This window comes from Arachis stenosperma, chromosome 1 (genome assembly GCF_014773155.1).
Source record: "Arachis stenosperma cultivar V10309 chromosome 1, arast.V10309.gnm1.PFL2, whole genome shotgun sequence".
Lineage (NCBI taxonomy): Eukaryota > Viridiplantae > Streptophyta > Magnoliopsida > Fabales > Fabaceae > Arachis > Arachis stenosperma.
Genome location: NC_080377.1, coordinates 24,418,165 through 24,439,829, shown reverse-complemented (window position 1 = coordinate 24,439,829; position 21,665 = coordinate 24,418,165). Strand labels below are relative to the sequence as shown.

The 21,665-nt window shown below is 39.0% G+C and overlaps 1 non-coding gene across 1 annotated transcript; it reads right to left on the bottom strand.

Moving 5' to 3' along the window:
• Positions 1-10,339: 10,339 nt before the first annotated feature.
• Positions 10,340-10,447, bottom strand: LOC130948242 (small nucleolar RNA R71). The gene has a single exon (XR_009072986.1). It is a non-coding gene; the product is annotated as a small nucleolar RNA R71 (small nucleolar RNA).
• Between the last annotated feature and the right edge of the window lie 11,218 nt (positions 10,448-21,665).

Below are 21,665 nucleotides of genomic sequence, written 5' to 3'. Positions count from 1 at the left end.
GACAAGGAAGAGACATTGAGGAGCTCAAGCACTCCATAGGATCTTCAAGAGGAAGAAAGAGCCGCCATCACTAAGGTGGACCCGTTCTTTGATTTCCTTGTTCTTTATTCTTCTGTTTTTCGAATTTTATGCTTATGTTTATCCATGTTTGTGTCTTGTGATCATTAGTGTCTTAGTGTCTATGCCTTAAAGTTATGAATGTCCTATGAATCCATCACCTTTCTTGAATAAAAACGTGCTTAATTGAAAAGGAAAGAATTGCATGAATTCTGAATTTTATAATAGTTTAATTAATTTGATGTGGTGGCAATACTCTTGTTCTCTGAATGTATGCTTAAACAGTGCATATGTATCTTGAATTTGTGGTTCATGAAGGTTGGCTCTTGAAAGAATGATGAAAAAGGAGACATGTTACTGAGGATCTGAAAAATCATTAGAAATGATTCTTGAAGCAAGAAAAAGCAGTGAATACAAAAAAAAAAAGAGAGAAAGCAAGCGAAAAAAAAAACCGAAAAAAAAAAGAGAAAAAGAAAGAAAAAGAAAGAATAAAGTTGTGATCCAAGGCAAAAAGAGTGTGCTTAAGAACCCTGGACACCTCTAATTGGGGACTTTAGCAAAGCTGAGTCACAATCTGAAAAGGTTCACCCAATTATGTGTCTGTGGCATGTATGTATCCGGTGGTAATACTGGAAGACAGAGTGCTTTGGGCCACGGCCAAGACTCATAAAGTAGCTGTGTTCAAGAATCATCATACTTAACTAGGAGAATCAATAACACTATCTGGATTTTGAGTTCCTAAAGAAGCCAACCATTCTGAATTTCAAAGGATAGACTGAGATGCCAAAACTGTTCAAAGGCAAAAAGCTAAAAGCCCCGCTCATCTAATTAATACTGATCTTCATAGATGTTTTTGGAATTCATTGCATATTCTCTTCTTTTTATCTTATTTGATTTTCAGTTGCTTGAGGACAAGCAACAATTTAAGTTTGGTGTTGTGATGAGCGGATAATTTATACGCTTTTTGGCATTGTTTTTAGTATGTTTTTAGTATGATCTAGTTAGTTTTTAGTATATTTTTATTAGTTTTTAGTTAAAATTCACTTTTCTGGACTTTACTATGAGTTTGTGTGTTTTTCTGTGATTTCAGGTATTTTCTGGCTGAAATTGAGGGACCTGAGCAAAAATCTGATTCAGAGACTCAAAAGGACTGCAGATGCTGTTGGATTCTGACCTCCCTGCACTCGAAGTGGATTTTCTGGAGCTACAGAAGCCCAATTGGCGCGCTCTCAACGGCGTTGGAAAATAGACATCCTGGGCTTTCCAGCAATATATGATAGTCCATACTTTGCCCAAGATTTGATGGCCCAAACCGGTGTTCAAAGTCACCTCAAGAAATCCCAGCGTTAAACGCTGGAACTGGCACCCAAATGGGAGTTAAACGCCCAAACTGGCATAAAAGCTGGCGTTTAACTCCAAGAAGAGTCTCTACACGAAATTGCTTCATTGCTCAGCCCAAGCACACACCAAGTGGGCCCGGAAGTGAATTTTTATGTCATTTACTCATCTTTGTACACCTTAGGCTACTAGTTATCTATAAGTAGGACCTTTTACTATTGTATCTAGACTTTGGTAGCTATCTTCGTTTTATGCTATCTTAGATCATTGGGAGGCTGGCCATTCGGCCATGCCTAGACCTTATGCTTATGTATTTTCAACGGTGGAGTTTCTACACACCATAGATTAAGGTGTGGAGCTCTGCTGTACCTCGAGTATTAATGCAATTACTATTGTTCTTCTATTCAATTCCGCTTGTTCTTTGTCCAAGATATCACTTGTTCTTCAACTTGATGAAGGTGATGATCCGTGACACTCATCATCATTCTCACTCATGAACAAGGTGACTGACAACCATTCTTGTTCTACAAGCAATCAAAGCTCTAGTGAATATCTCTTGGATTCCTGATAACACGATGCATGGTTGATCGCCTGACAACCGAGTGCTCGCCTGACAAACGAGCCAGCCATTCCGTGAGATCAGAGTCTTCGTGGTATAGGCGAGAACTGATGGCGGCATTCAAGAGAATCCGGAAGGTCTAACCTTGTCTGTGGTATTCTGAGTAGGATTCAATGATTGAATGACTGTGACGTGCTTCAAACTCCTGAAGGCAGGGGGCGTTAGTGACAGACGCAAAAGAATCACTGGATTCTATTCCGGCCTGATTGAGAACCGACAGATGGATAGCCGTGCCGTGACAGGGTGCGTTGAACATTTCCAATGAGAGGATGGGAGGTAGCCACTGACAATGGTGAAACCCTTGCATAAGCTTGCCATGGAAAGGAGTAAGAAGGATTGGATGAAGACTGTAGGAAAGCAGAGAGACGGAAGGGAAGGCATCTTCATACGCTTATCTGAAGCTCTCACCAATGATATACATAAGTATCTCTATCTTTATCTTTATGTTATTTTCGTTTATCACTATACCCATTTGAGTCTGCCTGACTGAGATTTACAAGGTGACCATAGCTTGCTTCATACCAACAATCTCCGTGGGATCGACCCTTACTCACGTAAGGTATTACTTGGACGACCCAGTGCACTTGCTGGTTAGTTGTGCGAAGTTGTGTAATGCCATGGAATTGAACTACCAAGTTTTTGGAGTTCATGACCGGGGATTATGAGAGTTGTGAAAAGTATTGTTCACAATTTCGCGCACCACTTGCTCAATCCAGCAATCCTTGTGGGATCGACCCTCACTCACCTGAGGTATTTCTTGGACGACTCGGTGCACTTGCTGGTGAAGTTGTGCGAGTTTTAATTTTGCACACCAGCTTCTTTAGCTAGCTTCAAGCTAGCAAACATGACCTCGTACTCTGCTTAATTATTGGAGACTAAAAATTCAAATTTTAATGAAAGCTCTATTCAATTTTCTTCTTCGTTCTCCAAAATGATTCCTGCCCCACTTCCAACTTTACTGAATGATCTATCTACATATAAGTTCCAGGCTATAGAGTTCCCTTATGCTTCCGTGTATTCTGCCAAGAAGTCGGCCAGGTATTGAGATTTGATTGTCGTTTGAGTTTCATATTTTAAGTCAAATTCAAATAGCTCTATTGCCCATTGTACCATCTGACCTGCAATATCCGTCTTTTGAAGGATGTGCTTCATGGGGTTGATTAGTTTGAACCTTTTATGGTATGGGCCTAGAAATAACGCCAGAGCCTTCTAGAGGTGAGGACAAAGGCATATGTGAACTTTTCTATCTTTTGATAGTTTAGTTCGGCCCCTTGTAGGGACTTGCTAACAAAGTAAAGTGGTTGCTATCTGTTCTTGTCTTCTCAGACAAGAGAAAAGTTATAGTCTTACTTGTAGCTGCTAAGTAAAGTATGGGTTCTTCTCCTTGAACAACTCAGGTGAGGATCGATGGCTGACTCCAGAAATTTTTGAAATCTTGAAAAGCTATATCATATTCCTGAGCCTATTCAAATTAACAACCTTTCCTATGTATTGAAAACAAGGGTAGAAACTTCAGAGCCGATCATGCTGAGAATTTGGACAAGGCTGCTAACCTTCTATTTAATTGTTGGACTTCTTTGAGGCAGGTCGGGTTTTTCATCTCAAGTATTGCTTTGTATTTATCCAAGATGGATTCGATGCCCTTTTGGGTGAGCATGAAGCCAAAGAACTTGCAGGCTTTAATTGCGAAAGTGTACTTTGAGAGATTTAATCTCATCATGCGCTTCTTTATCGTGTTGAATACCTCAGCTAAGTTAGACAAAAAGGCAACATCTTCTTTGGTTTTGACAAGTATGTCATCCACATATACTTCTATTAATTTTTCAAGGTGAGATAGAAACACCTTGTTCATCATCCGTTGGTATGTGGCTCCAGTATTTTTCAAGGCAAAAAGCATCACCATATAACAATAGTTGGCTTTTGGAGTGATGAAAGAGGTCTTCTCTTAGTCCGGCTTGTACATCAGGATTTGGTTATGTCACAAATATGCATCCATAAAGTACAAGTATCGATATCCTGAAGCTGAATCTACCAAGGTATCAATGCTGGAATGTGGGTATGGGTCTTTAGGACAAGCTTTATTGAGCTCGGTATAATCGACACACATTCTCTATTTCCATTCCGTTTTTTTCACGAGAACCACGTTAGCTAACCACAAAGGGTATTCTACCTCCCTTATGAACCCAGCTTCTAATAAATCTTGGACCTGATCTTCAACGACTTGCGCTCTTTCGGAACCGAGCATTCGTCATTTTTGCTGAATAGATCGTGAGCTTGGGTAACCGACGAGCTTGTGACTCATGAAGTTAAGGTGTATTCCAAGCATGTCGTAGACCTTCCATGCAAAAAAGGTCGGAATTTTCTTGTAAGAGTTTAATGAGATCCACTTTCAATTCTTTGTCCAGGTCTGCACCTATGCTTGTTGTCTTTTCGGCTTGATCTCTAATTTAAACCTCTTCAGTCTTTCCACCAGGTTGTGGCCTCGGTTCTTCTCGTGATTGAATATCACCGAGTTCAATGGAGTTTACCTCTTTTTCCTTAATGCCTCAATGTAGGTTTAGGCTTTAATTATAACATTTTTGTGCTAACCTCTGATCTCCTCTTATGATAGTGATTTCCTATGAACTTGGAAACCTCATGCAGAGGTGAGGAGTATGAAACAACCGCAGCAAGTCGGTTCAAGGTTGTCCGACCTATCAATGCATTGTAGGATGATACTACACCAACCACAATGTAGCCTATACTCAAAGTTCTGGATTTCATATCTTTACCAAAAGTGGTATGCAATAGGATGAAGCTTAGAGGTCGGATTAGCATGTCTTCTAACCTAAAAAGAGTGTTGGGATACACTCTTAGCTCTTTCTCTTCTAATCCGAGCTTGTCGAAGGCAGGTTTGAACAATATATCGGCCGACTTTCCTTGATCTACCAGGGTTCTATGGAGGTTAGAGTTGGCGAGTATTGTTGTGATCGCAACAGGATCGTCGTGGTCGGGGGGTCACTTCTTGAGAATCTTCTTTGGTGAATGAGATTGTGGGAAAGTCGGGAGCTTCGAACTCTTTCCCGACTTGCTAGACATCATTCAAATGTCTTTTACGAGAAGACTTAGTTACTCTGCCCCCTGCGAATCCTTCAACTATCATGTGAATATGTCTATTAGGGGTTTATGGTGGCTGTCTCGTCGACCCCTGTCTTTCTCGCCTCTCTTCCTTTTTTCCGGATCATCAGACCTTTCTGCAAGGTATCTTTCTGATCGACCTTCTGTGGCTAGTTTTTCTATCACATTATTTAAGTCATAGCAATCATTGGTAGAATGTTTGTATAACTTGTGATACTCACAATATTCCGTCTGACTTCTACCTTTCTTATTCTTGATAGGACGAGGAGGTGAAAGTTTTTGGTATGGTAGATCTTCCTGTAGATGTCAACAAGAGAAACTCACAAAGGAGTATAGTTATGATACCTTCGAGGTTTGTCCGAGCTGTACTCATCTTTTTTCTTCGTCTCCTTCTCCTTATCTCGAGCTTGATAGGAGGGGTCTTGTCTTGGAGCCGGTTTTCTGAGTCGAGCATTATCTTCCATATTGATATACTTTCTTACTCGTTCTTGTACCTCACATAATGAGGTTGGATGTCGCTTTGATATGGATTAATAAAACAACCCTTCTTTGAGGCCATTAACTAGCCCTATTATTACTACCTCTGGAGGCTAATTTTGAATTTCTAAGCAAGCTTTGTTGAATCTTTCCATATAAACTTGGAGAGTTTCTTTGGCCTCTTGTTTGACCCCTAGGAGACTAGGAGTGTGCTTGACTTTGTCTTTTCTAAATTAAAAATTGGGTGAGAAATTTTTTTGCAAAAATGTCAAAACAAGACACCGACCTATGTAGTAAGCTAACCATTTCATCGCCGCTTTGGTTAACGTTGTCAGAAAAACTTTGCAACGAGTCACATCAGACGCATTAGCCAAATACATCCGACTTTTAAAGTTACTGAAATGGTGTCTCGGGTTAGTCATTCCATCATAGAGGTCCATGTCAGGGCTTTTAAAGTTCCTAGGAACCCTAGCCTGCATGATTTCTTCTATGAATGAATCTTCTCCTCCAAAAGGACTTTTCTCTCGATCTGCATGGTCGCTCTGATTTTGAAGGTCAACTTCTAATTTCAGAAGCTTTTCTTTTAATTCTCTTTGTCGTCGCACATCCTTTTGCAAGTCTGAAGAATGGAAGATTGATGGTTTAGAAATTATAATAAATTCTCATTGCAAGTATAGTTTCTAAGCCAAGCAATCAACTTTTCTTACAAACGTTTTGGTTGTCAAAACTAACAAACCCAATAAAATTTATAAACCGAAGTATTCAAACATCAGGTCGTCTTCTTAAGGAATTGCAGGGAAGTATGATTTATTATTGGTTATGGAAAACAATGTTTTGAGTTTTTTAAAAAAAAGGGGTTTTGAACAGGAGAAATGGATTGCAGTAATTAATAAATTAACAACTAATAAAACTCTTGACAAGGTATGAAAACTGGAAGTCCTATCCTAGTTATCCTTATCAATGGTGATGAGAATTATACTTTTGCTCCCACTAAGTCAATGATGAGCGGATAATTTGTACGCTTTTTGGCATTGTTTTTAGTATGTTTTAGTTAGTTTTTATTATATTTTTATTAGTTTTTAGTTAAAATTCACTTTTCTGGACTTTACTATGAGTTTGTGTATTTTTCTATGATTTCAGGTATTTTCTGGCTGAAATTGAGGGACCTGAGCAAAAATCTGATTCAGAGACTAAAAAGGACTGTAGATGCTGTTGGATTCTGACCTCCCTTCACTCGAAGTAAATTTTCTGGAGCTACAAAAACCCAATTGGCGCGCCCTCAATGGCGTTGGAAAGTAGACATCCTGGGCTTTCCAGCAATGTATAATAGTCCATACTTTGCCCAAGATTTGATGGCCCAAACTGGCGTTCCAAATCAGCTCAAGAATGCCCGGCGTTAAACGCCGGAACTGGCACAAGAATGGGAGTTAAACGCCCAAACTGGCACAAAAGCTGGCGTTTAACTCCAAGAGAAGTCTCTACATGAAAATGCTTCAATGCTCAGCCCAAGCACACACCAAGTGGGCCCGGAAGTGGATTTTTATGTCATTTACTCATTTTTGTAAACCCTAGGCTACTAGTTCTCTACAAATAGGACCTTTTACTATTGTATTTTCATCTTTTGATCACTTCAGATCTCTAGATCATCTTTGGACGTCTAGTTCTTAGATCATTGGGGGGCTGGCCATTCAGCCATGCCTAGACCTTGTTCTTATGTATTTTCAACGGTGGAGTTTCTACACACCATAGATTAAGGTGTGGAGCTCTGCTGTACCTCGAGTATTAATGCAATTACTATTGTTCTTCTATTCAATTCAGCTTGTTCTTATTCCAAGATATTCATTCGCACTCAAGAACTTGATGAATGTGATGATTATGTGACGCTCATCATCATTCTCACTCATGAACGCGTGCCTGATAACCACTCCCGTTCTACAAGCAAACAATGCTTGAATGTTTATCTCTTGGATTCCTTAATCGGAATCTTCATGGTATAAGCTAGAATTGATGGCAGCATTCAAGAGAATCCGGAAGGTCTAAACCTTGTCTGTGGTATTCTGAGTAGGATTCAATGATTGAATGACTGTGACGAGCTTCAAACTCCTGAAGGCTGGGCGTTAGTGACAGACGCAAAAGAATCAATGGATTCTACTCCAACCTGATTGAGAACCGACAGATGATTAGCCGTGCCGTGACAGGGTGCGTTGAACATTTTCACTGAGAGGACGGGACTGTAGCCACTGACAACGGTGATGCCCAACATACAGCTTGCCATGGAAAGGAGTAAGAAGGATTAGATGAAGACAGTAGGAAAGCAGAGAGACGGAAGGGACAACGCATCTCCATTCGCTTATCTGAAGTTCTCACCAATGAATTACATAAGTATCTCTATCCTTGTTTTATGCTTTATTCATATATCATCCATAACCATTTGAATCTGCCTGACTATGATTTACAAGGTGACCATAGCTTGCTTCATACCAACAATCTCCGTGGGATCGACCCTTACTCGCGTAAGGTTTATTACTTGGACGACCCAGTGCACTTGCTGGTTAGTTGTGCGAAGTTGTGATAAAGAGTTGAGATTGCAATTGAGCGTACCATGTTGATGGCGCCATTGATGATCACAATTTCGTGCACCAAGTTTTTGGCGCCGTTGCCGGGGATTGTTTCGAGTATGGACAACTGACGGTTCATCTTGTTGCTTAGATTAGGTATTTTATCTTCAGAGTTCTTAAGAATGAATTCTAGTGTTTCAAGGTGATGTTCTTATCATCACCAAAGCTGATTGATTCTCATCAATTTAGCTCTTGAATGTAATGTCCTGCTGAAGCTTGGCTAGCCATGTCTAATTCCTTTAGACTAAAGCTTTAGACTAACATTGCATGATTCCTGGAATTTTCATTAAGAATTTTGATACCTTTATGTTCTTTTCCACTTAATTTTCAAAAAATCCAAAAAAATTACAAAATCATAAAAACCAAAAATATTCTCATGTTTCTTGTTGAGTCTAGTGTCTCATTTTAAATTTGGTGTCAATTGCATGTTTCTGTTCTTCTTGCATTCATTCATGTGTCTTAATTGATCTTCAAGTTGTTCTTGATGATTTCCTTGTTCTGATCTTTGAATTCTCTTGACTTGAGTGTTTTGTTATATGCATTCTCATTTTGTTAGTGTCAGTAGTATACAAACTGCTAAGTTTGGTGTCTTGCATGCATTGTTATTTGATTTTAGTTGCATTTTGATTAGTCCTCATTATTAAAAATCCAAAAATATTTTTAATTTGTGTCTTTTCAAGTCAATAATACAGGGAGTTGAAGATTCAGAACATACAGCAGAGGAATTACACAGAAAAAGCTGGACGTTCAAAACGCCCAGTGAAGAAGGCAAACTGGCGTTTAAACGCCAGCCAGGGTGCCTGGCTGGGCGTTTAACGCCCAAAAGGGTAGTGCTTTGGGCGTTAAACGCCAGAATGTGCACCATTTTGGGCGTTTAACGCCAGGATGGCACAAGAGGGAAGATTCTGTTTTCAATCTAGATTTTTTTCAAGTTTTCAAAATTTTTCAAAATCAAATCTTTTTCAAATCATATATTTTCAATCAAATCTTTTTCAAAATCAATTTCTTTCCATTTTCAAAAATACTTGCTATCAATTAATGATTTGATTCAACATTTCAAGTATGTTGCCTTTTCTGTTGAGAAAGGTTTAATGATTGAATCATATCTTTTCTTGTTAGCCAAGTCATTAATTTTTAAAATCAAATATTTTTAAATTGTTTTTCAAATCATATCTTCTCAATCACATCTTTTTAAAACCATAACCGTTCAATCATATCTTTTTCAAAATAGTTTTCAATCATATCTTTTTTATTTCTAATTTCAAAATCTTTTTCAAAAATCACGTTATTTTTTTTCCAATCTTAGTTTTCGAAAATCAATTACTATTTTTCAAAATGTTTTTTTTTTTTAAAATCTTTTACTTTGTTTTCGAAAATTTCTTCCCCTCTTCTCACATCCTTCTATTTATGGACTAACACTATTCCTTAATGCACAATTCGAACTACATCTTTCTTGATAAGTTCGAATTCTCTACTCCTTCCTTCTATTTTTCTTTTCCTCTGACACCTCAAGGAATCTCTATACTGTGACATAGAGGATTCCATATTTTCTTGTTCTCTTTTCTTTCATATGAGCAGGAGCAAAGACAAAAGCATTCTTGTTGAGGCTGAGCCTGAACCTGAAAGGACCTTGAAGCGAAAGCTAAGAGAAGCTAAGGCACAACTCTCTGTAGAGGACCAAACAGAAATCTTCAAAGAAGAAGAACCCATGGCAGCCGAGAACAACAACAATGCCAACAATGCAAGGAAGGTGATGGGTGACTTTACTGCACCTACTCCCGACTTCTATGGGAGAAGCATCTCTATCCCTGCTATTGGAGCAAACAACTTTGAGCTTAAGCCTCAATTAGTTTATCTAATGCAACAGAATTGCAAGTTCCATGGACTTCCATTGGAAGATCCTCATCAGTTTTTAGCTGAATTCTTGCAAATCTGTGACACTGTCAAGACTAATGGGGTTGACCCTGAAGTCTACAGACTTATGCTATTCCTATTTGCTGTAAGAGACAGAGCTAGGATATGGTTGGATTCACAACCTAAAGAAAGCCTGAACTCTTGGGAAAAGCTAGTCAATGCCTTCTTGGCAAAGTTCTTTCCACCTCAAAAATTGAGTAAGCTTAGAGTGGAAGTCCAAACCTTCAGACAGAAGGAAGGTGAATCCCTCTATGAAGCTTGGGAAAGATACAAACAATTGATCAGAAAGTGTCCCTCTGATATGCTTTCTGAATGGAGCATCATAGGTATTTTCTATGATGGTCTGTCTGAACTGTCCAAGATGTCTTTGGATAGCTCTGCTGGAGGATCTCTTCATCTGAAGAAGACGCCCATAGAAGCTCAAGAACTAATTGAAATGGCTGTAAATAACCAATTCATGTACACTTCTGAAAGGAATCCTGTGAACAATGGGACAAATCAGAAGAAAGGAGTTCTTGAGATTGATACTCTGAATGCCATACTGGCTCAGAATAAAATATTGACTTAGCAAGTCAATTTGATTTCTCAAAGTCTGTCTGGAATGCAAAATGCACCAGGCAGTACTAAGGACGCTTCATCTGAAGAAGAAGCTTATGATCCTGAGAACCCTTCAATGGAAGAGGTGAATTACATGGGAGAACCCTATGGAAACACCTATAATTCTTCATGGAAAAATCATCCAAATCTCTCATGGAAGGATCAACAGAGACCTCAACAAGGTTTCAACAATAATAATGGTGGAAGAAACAGGTTTAGAAATGGCAAGCCTTTTTCATCATCTTCTCAGCAACAGACAGAGAATTCTAAGCAGAGCCACTCTGACTTAGCAACCACGGTCTCTGATCTAATCAAAACCACTCAAAGTTTCATGATTGAAACAAGGTCTTCCATTAGGAATTTGGAGGCACAAGTGGGACAGCTGAGTAAGAAAGTTACTGAACTTCCTCCTAGTACTCTTCCAAGCAATACAGAAGAGAACCTAAAAGGAGAATGCAAGGCCATTAACATGACCTACATGGCCGAACTTGGAGAGAAGGAAGAGGCAGTGAACGCCACTGAGGAAAACCTCAATGGATGTCCACTGGCCTCCAATGAGTTCCCTAATGAGGAACTATGGGAATCTGAGGCTCAAAATGAGACCATAGAGATTCCATTGGACTTACTTCTGCCATTCATGAGCTCTGATGAGTATTCTTCCTCTGAAGAGGATGAGTATGTCACTGAAGAGCAAGTTGCTAAATATCTTGGAGCAATCATGAAGCTAAATGACAAGTTATTTGGTAATGAGACTTGGGAGGATGAACCCCCTTTGCTCACCAAAGAACTGGATGACTTGTCTAGGCAGAGATTACCTCAAAAGAGACAAGATCCTGGGAAGTTTTTAACACCTTGTACCATAGGCACCATGACCTTTAAGAAGGCTCTGTGTGACTTAGGGTCAAGTGTAAACCTCATGCCTCTCTCTGTAATGGAGAAGCTAGGGATCTTTGAGGTACAAACTGCAAGAATCTCACTAGAGATGGCAGACAATTCAAGAAAACAAGCTTATGGGCTAGTAGAGGATGTTCTGGTGAAGATTGAAGACCATTACATCCCTGCTGATTTCATAGTCCTAGAGACTGGCAAGTGCATGGATGAATCCATCATCCTTGGCAGACCCTTCCTAGCCATAGCAAAGGCTGTGACTGATGTGGACAGAGGAGAATTGATCATTCAAGTGAATGAAGAATCCTTTGTGTTTAAGGCTCAAGGGTATCCCTCTGTCACCATGGAGAGGAAGCATGAAGAGCTTCTCTCAAAACAGAATCAAACAGAGCCACCACAGTCAAATTCTAAGTTTGGTGTTGGGAGGCCTGATGATTGGATTTTTGATGGTATAGAATTTCACTATTGAAGTCTCGTTGCAAGTATAGTTTCTAAACCAATAAAAAATCCTTTCATACAAAAGATTGTTTGTCACAAGTAACAAACTCCTAATTTTATAAACCAAAGTATTCAAACCTCGGGTCGTTCTCCCTAGGAATTGCAATAAAGTGTCTTGCTATTGGTTATGAGTTATTTTTTTGGGGTTTTGATAAGAAACATGAAAGATAAATGGCAAGAAAGTAAACTAATGGCTAAAAAGGTCTTGGCAAGGGTTGGTGGTCAAGGATCTCTATCCTAATCACTAACCACAATATGAGAATTGGCAAGGATTAATCTCATTAAATCATCCTCTAACTAGTAGTAAAGGAAAGTCAAATGAGCTATATCAATCCTAGTCCATGAGTCCTAACTCTCCACTAATTCAATTAGTGAGAACTAGAGTCAATGGCTCCCAATCATCAATCACTTGGACATTAGTAACTCAAGAGGTCCTAAGTTACCTTTCCAAGCCAAGAGTATAAAATCCTACTCTAAAATCCAACCAAGCATTTCATCAAACACTTGGAAGGCATAAAAGGAAAACATAGTAAATCAACAACAAGAACAAAATCTAACAAGAATTATTGAAAGGAATTAACAACACAAATCAAAAGGAACACAATTATTATGATTTACCTTGAATTGAATTGAAAGAGAAAGGAAGGAACAAAAGTGGATCTACAACAAAGTATAAGAACAACATAAAGGAAATTACAACAAAAGAATAGAGGAAGATGAATGTAACAACAAGGAATTAAGAGGATAGAAGTAGAAGAAAGCAAAGATTAAAACCTAGATCTAAGAACTAATCCTAATCCTAATCCTAGAGAGAAGTGAGAGCTTCTCTCTCTAGAAAATACTTCTAAACTAATCCTAAACTAATGGTAACTAACATCTAAAGTATGAAAGTATGTTGATTCCCCTTCAATCCTTGGCTTAAATAGCATCAGAAATGAGTTGGATTGGGCCCACAAGGCTTGAGAATTCACTGGCCCACGGATTGCATTAAGTGGACTAGGTGGCACAACGATGCGTACGCGTATAGTGCGCGTACGCGTCCCTATCTTCGGTGCAACTAGGGCAAATCTTATATCGTTGCGAAGCCCCGGATGTTAGCTTTCCAACCCAACTGGAACCGCATCATTTGGATCTCTGTATCTCGAGTTATGGTCGTTTAAGTGTGAAGAGGTCGGCTTGACAGCTTTCCGGTTCTTTCATTTCTTAATGAGTTCTCCAACTTTTCATGCTTCTTTCTTCATTCCCTTGATCCAATCTTTGCCTCCTAAACCTTAAATCATTTAACAAACATATCAAGGCATCTAATGGAATCAAGGAGAATTAGATTTAGCTATTTTAAGACCTAAAAAGCATGTTTTCACTCTTAAGCGCAATTAAAGGAGAAGTTATAAAACCATGCTATTTCAATGGATAAATGTGGGTAAAAGGTTATAAAATCCCCTAAAATCAATACAAGATAAACCGTCAAAACGGGGTTTGTCAAGGTCACAACCAACTTCTAAGTTTGGTGTTGAACCCCCACATTCAAACTCTAAGTTTGGTGTTGGGAGGTTCCAACATTGCTCTGAACATTTGTGAGGCTCCATGAGAGAACACTGTCAAGCTACTGACATTAAAGAAGCGCTTGTTGGGAGGCAACCTAATGTTATATTTTATCTATTTTCCTTTGTTATTTTATGTTTTCTGTAGGTTGATGATCATGGGAAGTCACAAAATCAATTGAAAAAGTAAAAACAGAATGAAAAACAGAAAGAAAAACAGCACACCCTAGAGGAAGATCTTACTGGCGTTTAAACGCCAGTAAAGGCAGAAAATGGGCGTTTAACGCCCAGTCTGGCACCATTCTGGGCGTTTAACGCTAGAAAGGGGCACCAGACTGGCGTTAAACGCCAGGAAAGGGCAAGAAGCTGGCGCTAAATGCCAGAAAGGGGCACCAGCCCGGCGTTTAACGCCAGAATTGGCACAGAGAGCATTTTTGCTCGCCACTTGGTGCAGGGATGACTTTTCCTTGACACCTCAAGATCTGTGTACCCCACAGGATCCCCACCTACCCCACCACACTCTCTCTTCTTCTTCACCCATTCACCAATCACCTCAACACCTCTTCCCCAAAAACCCTTCACCTATCAAATCCCATCTTTCGCTTCACCACTCACATCCATCCTTCATAAAACCCCACCTACTTCACCATTCAAACTTAAACCACTTTCCCTCCCAAACCCACCCTCCCATAACCGAACCCTACCCCTCTCTCCACCCCTATATAAACCCATCTTCACCCCTTCATTTTCACACAACCTAAACACTACTTCTCCCTTTTTGGCCGAACCACAAAGCCATCTCCATCTCCTCTATTTCTTCTTTTTCTACTCTCTTCTTTCTTCTTTTGCTCGAGGACGAGCAAACCTTTTAAGTTTGGTGTGGTAGAAGCATTGCTTTTTGTTTTTCCATAACCATTTATGGCATTCAAGGTCGGAGAAACCTCTAGAAAGAGGAAAGGGAAGGCAAAAGCTTTCACCTCCGAGTCATGGGAGATGGAGAGATTCATCTCAAGGGTGCATCAAGACCACTTCTATGAAGTTGTGGCCTTGAAGAAGGTGATCCCCGAGGTCCCTTTCAAACTCAAAAAGAGTGAATATCCGGAGATCCGACATGAGATCCGAAGAAGAGGTTGGGAAGTTCTTACCAATCCCATTCAACAAGTCGGAATCTTAATGGTTCAAGAGTTCTATGCCAATGCATGGATCACCAAGAGCCATGATCAAAGTGTGAACCCAAACCCAAAGAATTGGCTTACAATGGTTCAGGAGAAATACTTAGATTTTAGTCCGGAAAATGTAAGGTTGGCATTCAACTTGCCCATGATGCAAGGAGATGAACACCCTTACACTAGAAGGGTCAACTTTGATCAAAGGTTGGACTAAGTCCTCACAGTCATTTGTGAAGAGGGCCCCCAATGGAAGAGAAATTCAAGAGGGAAGCCGGTTCAATTGAGAAGGCATGACCTCAAGCCCATAGCTAGGGGATGGTTGGAGTTTATCCAACGCTCAATCATTCCCACTAGCAACCGGTCTGAAGTTACTCTAGACCGGGCCATCATGATTCATAGCATCATGATTGGAGAAGAAGTAGAAGTTCATGAGGTTATAGCCCAAGAATTTTATAATGTGGCGGACAAGTCCTCTACCTTGGCAAGGTTAGCCTTTCCTCATCTCATTTGTCACCTCTGTTATTCAGTTGGAGTTGACATAGAGGGAGACATCCCCATTGATGAGGACAAGCCCATCACTAAGAAAAGGATGGAGTAAACAAGAGATCCCACTCATCATGAAATCCCTGAGATGCCTCAAGGGATGCACTTTCCTCCACAAAACTATTGGGAGCAAATCAACACCTCCCTAGGAGAATTGAGTTCCAACATGGGACAACTAAGGGTGGAGCACCAGGAACATTTTATCCTCCTCCATGAAATTAGAGAAGATCAAAGAATCATGAGAGAGGAGCAACAAAGGCAAGGAAGAGACATTGAGGAGCTCAAGCACTCCATAAGATCTTCAAGAGGAAGAACAAGCCGCCATCACTAAGGTGGACCCGTTCTTTAATCTCCTTGTTCTTTATTTTCTTGTTTTTCGAATTTGATGCTTATGTTTATCCATTTTTGTGTCTTGTGATCATTAGTGTCTTAGTGTCTATGCCTTAAAGTTATGAATGTCCTATGAATCCATCACCTCTCTTAAATGAAAAATGTTCTTAATTAAAAAAAGAGAAGAATTGCATGAATTTTAAATTTTATAACAGATTAATTATTTTGATGTGGTGGCAATACTTTTGTTTTCTGAATGTATGCTTAAACAGTGCATATGTCTTTTGAATTTGTTGTTCATGAATGGTTGGCTCTTGAAAGAATGATGAAAAAGGAGACATGTTACTGAGGATCTGAAAAATCATAAAAATGATTCTCGAAGCAAGAAAAAGTAGTGAATATAAAAAAAAAAAGAAGCAAAAAAAACGAAAAAAAAGGGGAGAAAAAGAAAAAGAAAGAAAAAGAAAGAAATAAAGTTGTGATCCAAGGCAAAAAGAGTGTGCTTAAGAACCCTGGACACCTCTAATTGGGGACTCTAGCAAAGCTGAGTCACAATCTGAAAAGGTTCACCCAATTATGTGTCTGTGGCATGTATGTATCCGGTGGTAATACTGGAAGACAGAGTGCTTTGGGCCATGTCCAAGACTCATAAAGTAGCTGTGTTCAAGAATCATCATACTTAACTAGGAGAATCAACAACACTATCTAGATTCTGAGTTCCTATAGAAGCCAATCATTCTGAATTTCAAAGGATAGAGTGAGATGCCAAAACTGTTCAGAGGCAAAAAGCTAAAAGCCCCGCTCATCTAATTAATACTGATCTTCATAGATGTTTTTGGAATTCATTGCATATTCTCTTCTCTTTATCTTATTTGATTTTCAGTTGCTTGGGGACAAGCAACAATTTAAGTTTGGTGTTGTGATGAGCGGATAATTTGTACGCTTTTTGGCATTGTTTTTAGTATGTTTTAGTTAGTTTTTATTATATTTTTATTAGTTTTTAGTTAAAATTCACTTTTCTGGACTTTACTATGAGTTTGTGTGTTTTTCTGTGATTTCAGGTATTTTCTGGCTGAAATTGAGGGACCTGAGCAAAAATCTGATTCAGAGACTGAAAAGGACTGCAGATGCTATTGGATTCTGACCTCCCTGCACTCGAAGTGGATTTTCTGGAGCTACAGAAGCCCAATTGGTGCGCTCTCAACGGCGTTGGAAACTAGACATCCTGGGCTTTCCAGCAATGTATAATAGTCCATACTTTGCCCAAGATTTGATGGCCCAAACCGGCGTTCCAAATTAGCTCAAGAATGCCCGGCGTTAAACGCCGGAACTGGCACAAGAATGGGAGTTAAACGCCCAAACTGGCACAAAAGCTGGCGTTTATCTCCAAGAGAAGTCTCTACACGAAAATGCTTCAATGCTCAGCCCAAGCACACACCAAGTGGGCCCGGAAGTGGATTTTTATGTCATTTACTCATTTCTGTAAACCCTAGGCTACTAGTTCTCTACAAATAGGACCTTTTACTATTGTATTTTCATCTTTTGATCACTTCAGATCTCTAGATCATCTTTGAACGTCTAGTTCTTAGATCATTGGACGGCCATGCCTAGACCTTGTTCTTATGTATTTTCAATGGTGGAGTTTCTACACACCATAGATTAAGGTGTGGAGCTCTGCTGTACCTCGAGTATTAATGCAATTACTATTGTTCTTCTATTCAATTTAGCTTGTTCTTATTCCAAGATATTCATTCGCACTCAAGAACTTGATGAATGTGATGATTATGTGACGCTCATCATCATTCTCACTCATGAACGCGTGCCTGACAACCACTCCCGTTCTACAAGCAAACAAGGCTTGAATGTTTATCTCTTGGATTCCTTAATCGGAATCTTCATGGTATAAGCTAGAATTGATGGCGGCATTCAAGAGAATCCGGAAGGTCTAAACCTTGTCTGTGGTATTCTGAGTAGGATTCAATGATTGAATGACTATGACGAGCTTCAAACTCCTGAAGGCTGGGCGTTAGTGACAGACGCAAAAGAATCAATGGATTCTACTCCAACCTGATTGAGAACCGACAGATGATTAGCCGTGCCGTGACAGGGTGCGTTGAACATTTTCAGTGAGAGGACGGGACTGTAGCCACTGACAACGGTGATGCCCAACATACAGCTTGCCATGGAAAGGAGTAAGAAGGATTGGATGAAGACAGTAGGAAAGCAGAGAGACGGAAGGGACAAAGCATCTCCATTCGCTTATCTGAAGTTCTCACCAATGAATTACATAAGTATCTCTATCCTTGTTTTATGCTTTATTCATATATCATCCATAACCATTTGAATCTGCCTGACTAAGATTTACAAGGTGACCATAGCTTGCTTCATACCAACAATCTCCGTGGGATCGACCCTTACTCGCGTAAGGTTTATTACTTGGACGACCCAGTGCACTTGCTGGTTAGTTGTGCGAAGTTGTGATAAAGAGTTGAGATTGCAATTGAGCGTACCATGTTGATGGCGCCATTGATGATCACAATTTCGTGCACCAGTCAACCTCTAACTATGAAGGTCAGTTAAGTGGACAAATTAATTTAATACCTAAAGTCCTAGTCAACTCCTTAAGGAAAGACTAGAGTATAGGAATCTAAATTAATCAGCAAGAACAATAATTATCAATCACGAAGAGTTTGACAACTCAAGAGTTAGCAATTAATCAACCAAAGCCAATAGTAAATAATCTAAATTAAAAATAAGGAAAAGCAATCATAAGTCTAAAATACCTCAATGTATATTAATTAAGAAAATCATAACATGAATAGTTCATAAACAAATAAAAGAGAAAATAAATAAAAGGAACATTGAACCTGTGATGAAGAAGATAAAAATATTCCTAACTCCTTTAAGAGGAATCCTAATCCTAATCCTAAGGAGAGGAGAGAACATCTCTCTTTAAAAACTACATCTAAATTATGAAAAGTGAATTCTGATCTGAAGTGATGTCTTGAGTCTCTGCATGTTCCCTGACTTTAATCTGTGTTTCTGGGCCAAAAACTGGGTTAAAATGCGGCCCAAAATCTGTGCCAGTGACTTCTGTAATTCTGTAGATCGCGCACGTCACGCGGCCGCGTCAGTCACGCGTTCGCGTCACTCAGCATTTCTCGTGCCACGCGTGCGCGTCGTCCACGCATTCGCGTCGTTCGTGCAGCTTCCAATCCGCGCGGTCGCGTCAGGCACGCGAGCGCGTCACTGTGATTTCTTCCATTTCACGCGGTCGCGTGAGCCATGCGCCCGCGTCGCTTCTCGCTGGACATCTCCTCAATTTCTTGTGTTCCTTCCATTTTTGCAAACTTCCTCTCCATTCTCTCAGCCATTTCTGCCCTATGAAGCCTGAAACACTTAACACACATATCACGGCATCGAATGGTATAAAGGAGAATAAAAATATACAATTAAAAGATCTTTAGGAAGCAAGTTTTCAATCATAGAACAATTTGGGAAGAAATTGTAAATACATGCTAATCATATGAATAAGTGGGTTAAAAGCTTGATAAAACTACATAATTAAATATAATATGAATCATAAAATAGTGGTTTATCAACCTCCCCACACTTAAACATTATCATGTCCTCATGCTAAGCTCAAGGAGACAAAATAAATGAGTAGGGAAAAGTAGGACTCATGCAATGCAACCTATGAATGTGAATGCAACTACATGCTAAAATGATTCTACCTACTCGGTGAAAAAGTAAATAAATCTTTCAAGAACAAATATGAACTGGATTTTACTAATTCAAATCACAAAATACAATACAAATAACTTGCAAGAAGAAGATAGCTCATGAAACCTGGGAACATAGAATTAAGCACTGAACCCTTACTGGTAGTGTATATTATTCTAACTCTCAAGTGTCTAAGGTCAATTCTCTCAATTCTCTACTAATCTTGCTTTCTATAGCTTGCTCTTCATCTAACAATCATCAAAAATTCAATGCACCAATACACAAATCTAGAGGTCTTTTAAGGGTTGTAATGGGGTTAGGGTCAAGGTAGGATTGTATTTGGCCAAGTGGACTAAAATCGGAATCCTTAATTAACATAAACTTTTCCCACCTAACTTAAGACAATCCATATAATCACAATACAAGATCTAACTGTCCATTAACTATGTTTACCATATATTCATGCATCCTAAATTTAAGTACAACTCATATGCATTGATTTCACCATTCACTTTGGGGCATTTTGTCCCCTTTTTATTTTTCTGTTCCTTTTTTTTCTTTTTCACTTTTTTTTTCTTAATAATTTTTTTTCAATGCATATGATTAAGGTATTGAATGCATAAACATGTTCTTAACATTTTTCTCATTTTCACACAAAGTCTAACATACTCAATTCTCAAACCAAACGTTTCTAAACCCACTTTCCCCATACTTAATTTATGAGCGCTTTCATTAGTCTAAGCTAATCAAGGATTCAAATTAAGGACATTATTGTTTTTTGCGTAGAGTTAATGATGTGCTAAAGTAAAAAACAAAGGGGTAAAATGGCTCAACATTGGTTTGCAAAGGATAATGAAAGGTAAGGCCATATGGGTATGTAAGCTCAGTGAAACAAGGCCTCAATCATATAAGTGCATGCATACATCAAATAATGGAAATATAGAATTAAGCAAGACAAAGATCACAATTTTAGAGAGAAAAACACACCAAAAATAAAATATTGGTTGGTAATATGCAACCAATCAAGTAGGTTCAAAATCTCACTGGTTTTGTGTGTTCGAGCTCTAAATCATGTTCCAAAATAATATTTCTTCAAACAAGTTTTTTAAAAAGTTTTTAATTTAAATTAGTGAAATACTATAAAAAGTTTCTTGAAAAAGAAAATATTACTTCAACTAAGTAATGGTAATATATGCACAAAATCAAATAAACATGCAATCAGACATGCAAATGCAATAATGAAAAACAACAATTGGTGTTAAGGAGAAGGTGACTAACCACGGAGATCGGTATCGACCTCCCCACACTTAAAGATTGCACCATCCTCGGTGCATGCAAAGCTGTGCAGGTAGGTGGGTGTTGTGGTTCCTCAGCTGGTGCTCCTGTCATTCCGCTCTTCGTCGGTGGCTTGTTAGAGGCTTTCTCTTTACCCTTTTTGGTGGCCATCCTGAAAAAAGGAGAAAGAAAAGGGACATGAAGTCAAAGGGATAGAGCAAGGGAGAGGGCAGTACGAGTAAGAATCATGCCAAAATAAAGAAGAATGTCGTTAACACATGGTCGCGATTCCATGAAATTAGGACATCAATGGAAGCATAGCATGATAAATTGAGGCAATTAAATGCAAGATGTTTATTAGCATGCTGGCAAAGGCATGAGTAGCATAAATCAAGCATTAAAAGCCATAATGTATTATTAGTCGTGAGAAACTAACAATAACGTTTGTATTGACAATCATATTTAATTAATAAAATATTGAAAAGGGTTTTGTGAAAAACAGGCATTAGAGTAAAAGGATAGAATAATGAAGAATGCACAATGCCATACGGGCTTTTTCACAAACACATAGTATGCATGTTTAATATGATAGGGGAAGAATGAATTTGGAACATGCAAGCATTCCAAGTAATACAAATTGTCAAACAACTCCATAATAATCCACAAGTAATAGTGAAAGACCTAAATAAAGTTCCAACACCAACATAAAAATGCATGAAAATAAAAAAGAAATGAGAAAGAAGGAAGAAGAAAGAAGGAAGAAGGAGGAAGGGAGAAGAAAGAAATAAGAAAGGAAAAGAAAAAGTAGGATTTGGGGAAGAAAAAAAAAGATAAGATATTTTGGCAGATTCGGATAGTGCTTCTATGAAAGGACGCGGACGCGTCATCTACGCGGTCGCGTGGATCCATTTGTGCCATTAGCGCGAGGGCAGCCTCGCGGTCGCGCAACTCTCTGTTTGAA